The sequence below is a fragment of the Ostrinia nubilalis genome, chromosome 15, assembly GCF_963855985.1.
Source record: "Ostrinia nubilalis chromosome 15, ilOstNubi1.1, whole genome shotgun sequence".
Taxonomy (NCBI): Eukaryota; Metazoa; Arthropoda; class Insecta; order Lepidoptera; family Crambidae; genus Ostrinia; species Ostrinia nubilalis.
In genome coordinates, this window is record NC_087102.1 from 15,745,759 (window position 1) to 15,750,246 (window position 4,488).

Consider the following 4,488-nt stretch of genomic DNA (forward strand, 5'->3'; position numbering starts at 1 on the left):
TAAATGAAGTAGAAACACACAACAAGTTTATCACTCAGTAATTTAAGCTCCATCCAGCAGGGAAACAATATCGCACGACAATCCTCCCCAACAATGCTAATCTAATTATGTTCATGCATTATTCTCCTCGCGTTCGAAACTGAATTCCAACTCATTAATAAATCACAAAGCTAAATACTCATCGGTTTTCTATACACAATCAAACGTTACAGGCCGCGGGGGAATGTGACATAGTTCTGCGTGTAATGAGAAAAGTTGGGCCGGGGGTTTTGTTTGCGGGAATGTGAACTTTAAGTATAAGGGTTAAGGGTGCGGTGGTTTAGGACGTTTGGCAGTAGCCAGAGTTTAAAGCGCAGTTGGTAGCGTTCTGGCCCCGCAAATCTGCGCGTCTGCCCGCAACCTACGGCTGCGGCTTGGCCGAAGCGGCGCTGCTGCTGAGATTTTGAGTGGGTAACATTTACATCACATACAAGTTGGATGCTAGCGGCGCAGAACCGATCTTTGTGGAAATCCTTGGGGAGGCCTTTGTCCAACAGTGGACGTCTTTAGGCTGAAACGAACGAACGAACGAACATTTACATCAAGTACAAACTAAATAGAATATTATGGTTAACTATAGGTAGTAGAAATATTTGCTTTTGGAAAATTACTCTACAAGTATATTTTATACAGCATCTGAAGACTGTTCTTTTCAACACTAATACGAGTAGCCCGATCAGTCATTAATGTGCACTGTACACATACTTCTAACAGGACATTTAAATCTTTTTGTTTACCAAACATCACTACTGATGTCCACTGCTGTCTCTCTACTGATAGCCTCTCTATTCAATAGCACTTAACTAATCCCTACACTTTTACGCAGTGTGTGAAGTAGTTCCCTGCAAACTATAGCATTTGTGTCTATGATAGTTCATTTCGCACTCCCCGCTAGCCACAAGCCGCGTACTCAGCCGCAGCTCTGATGAACCCGCCGCACAATCAAATCGCAGCCGCGTCTCAGGCGCTTCATATTTACGGCGCGGCCGCTTCGGTTAGTTCGGTTACGATTGGCTGGCTGTTATAAATTGGCTTGAGGTTTGCCTATCTGATATTATTTTTAGGGCTGCGTTTGTTTGTTTTGAAGAGACTGGCTCATCAAGAGCTTTATTTTGTGTGTATTTTGAGTCAATGCTCAACATCGATTTAATCTCAAGTATTCAGACCGAAATTGATAATTAGTCAATGACAAATTGAAGGTTTGGACGAGACAAGTTAACGTTTGAGTTACAGTCGATAAAATTTGAGAAACAACTCTCATAAAATTAATTTTATATTTGCAAGTAGGCTTTTAAAAAGCACGTCCCAGTATTAACCCTACCACTGCTTCGGGTGGGACAATAAATGGGCCAGTGCTAGAAGAAGCAGCGCAAGAAACTCAGTCACTATTGTCAATTTACAAGAAATTTCATGTTTTTACAGTTAACAAATCTTAGGTAAAATCTGTACCAAAAAGTGTTGATATTTTTAAAGCAACGTTTGTAACATTGTTCAGTCCTAACAAGCGTTCCGAAATGAACAGCACCGTGGCCGTTTCAAATTATACGCGTATCACGATTGTTTCCTTCCACTAAACAGGAGGCATTCCGTTGTGCCGGCGTCCTGGGGGAAATGCAGGTACGACGCGGGGTATTGTCGGCATTAGAAACATCATAACATCGTGCTGAGGTTCTAAAAAGAAACTTTTGAAAATATTTAGTACCTAATTTACTCAAATCTGGAATGAGGAATCTAGAAGTTTGTGTTTTTTAAGTAAATAAAACTATCATTTTTTTTTCTTGTTTTGTATGATGTACAATAAAGTGTGTTTTATTTATCTCGTGTCACAGGAGAATACCAGTTATCTGTTGTTTATTACGAGGAAGTATTGTCGTTGAAAGTTATTTTCAAAATTAAATTATTACTTCTAGGAATAAGACATTCTTGTTTATCTTTCGAGAAATGCTCGCATTACGAAAGTAATAAGCTAAATCTTTTCGGATTATTAAGATTTCTACAAAAGAACGAATTTAAAGGTCTGAAGTAGCAATTCCTGGAATTTATATTTCATCTAATACTTTTTTCTTACCATTTGGATGTCAATTTGTCAAAGAAAATTGATCTTCTTTCCTTCGGGATTATCCACATTATCGGTATCAAAGTAATATACGATTTCAGGGAAAGGTTTAACTACCTATATCGAATTGTATCAGCAGCTCAAAAGATTATCTTCATCGTAATGATGTAAGTCAAACCTTTTCAGTATAAGTTAGTAGACCGAATCGTGAGTAAAATAACGCGTTAATGCCTAGATAATAATAATAATGCTGCTAACTGTACACACACAGCGGTGTTTAAGTGCGCAGTTCAAAGTTGCGGTTGCCGGCTTTTGCGGGCTGCGGGCGCGGTGCAGGCGATGCAATGTGGACCGTTAGGACTCGACTCTACAAAAACATTTCTCCAATTTCGATTATACCCATCTTTCTCTTACATCATTGGTTGCTGTCATGAACAAGAGAGATAGATAGAGTTGACAATTCAGAATGTGGTGCTCAGAGTTAGAACCCCCGGATTGAAATTGTGGCGTCCAATCGATGCGCCCGCATTGTTATATCAGTTACGGAGGGTCAATTGCAGTAATTTTACGCGGATTTGCATCACTGTTGCAGCGAACGTGCGCGATTAACACGCACGCTGATAACTTCTAGATGGGAGATTGATTATTTCTATTCAATTTTGAACTAGGAAAATATTACGCTAAAGTTTACGATTTGATGTTTTGACATAAGTTATAGCAGACAGATCGTCGGTCCACCTAGTGGGAGGCCTGCCCACGCTACGTCTTCCGGCTCGTGGTCGCCACTCAAGAACTTTCCTGCCCCAGCGGCCGTCAGCTCTACGAGCTATGTGCCCCGCCCACTGCCACTTGATTTTAGCGATTCTGCGGGCTATGTCAGTCACTCTGGTTCTCCTACGGATCTCCTCATTTCTGATTCGATCACGCAGAAAATCTGGTGAAGGTCGCGGGAGGCGCCTGGATGCGAGCGGCGCAGGACCGGTCTTTGTGGAAATCCTTGGGGAGGCCTTTTTCCAGCAGTGGATGTCTTTCGGCTGAAACAAACGAACGATAGAAGACAATGGAGACAAGAACATCTAATAAGTAACTTTTTGTCATAATGCTCCATACTACGCTTCAAATACTCGTATTTTAATTTCGTATTTTCCTGTTCAGTAAACGAATTTCCTAGTTGCATGCCATTAGTACTTATATTATTACTACTCTAATAAAATGTCTTTAAAAGACTCAATAGAAGACATCTCAAAGGCACAATAACCGCGTTGTGTCGTCTTCCCCTCGCGGCAATTCCTTTTGTCCGCTGATGAATTCGCGCCCTCGGGACTCACGTGCGCTAGGTGTCCCAATCGATAGCGACAAAAGACCGATACCGCGGAGATAGGGACGACACGACCACGATGTTGTCACGACCATAATCTGAGTAAGATCGTAACAAAAAATAAAAGCGCATCGCGAGTGGTGATGCTCTTTTGTTTATTTTCGGCTTGACTTTGATACGTTTAGTTACTGCAGGATTTCACCACAACTATGTAGACGTAAGGTCTCATTCCCACCCAGTTTTGCGGGATCCAGTAATACAGAATCCAAAACTGGACGGTCGTGTAAACACACATTATTAGGTGTGTTTAAAATTCGCGTTACAAATTCCAAGCGGATCAATTTTTTGCGGGATACAGCAAACGAGATGTTGAGGTGAAAGTTAATATTAAAATACGTATGTCAAACAGAATCCTGCAAAAAACAGTTTCTGCAAAAAAACGGGATGTCTCCCTGGAAACTTTAATCCCTAACGTAGCTTTATAAAGTCTCTTTAAATATTTTACATAGATAAATGTCACATGCTCACAGGTTGTAACGTTCTAAGGCTTGCATAAGGTCCGATTTCTTATTGGCAATTTTAAAATTAAAAAATTTGTCGGTTTTTTTTACAATCTGCATTGTGTGCAGTTGCAAGACTATAACACAATCTAAACTGCCTTTACCTCGACTTGCTGAAGACACGATAGTTACAGCGAACAAATCGCGTGGGACCGCGTCCCGTACTCCCGTGTGCAAGGCGTGGCGATAAATAAACGCGACAAAGCGAGGCGCGAGGTGCGCTGCATGGTACGATGACTTAGAAGGTGCGGTTATTTGAAAAATCTTTGTGTAATTTATTTCATAATTTTCAATTCATTCTGTGCACACGTCATGTTAAGAGTAAGCGCTCCTGCACACGACGCCGCTACTGCACCGCCGCCGCGCCGTCGCCGCGCCTTTGCACTATTCATACGCACCGAGTAAAACCGCCGCCGCACCGCCGCCGCGCCGCTACTGCGCCATCAAAGCATAATGTCGCCCGCGGCGCGGCGACGGCGCGGCGGCGGCGCGGTAGCGGCGTCGTGTGCAGGAGC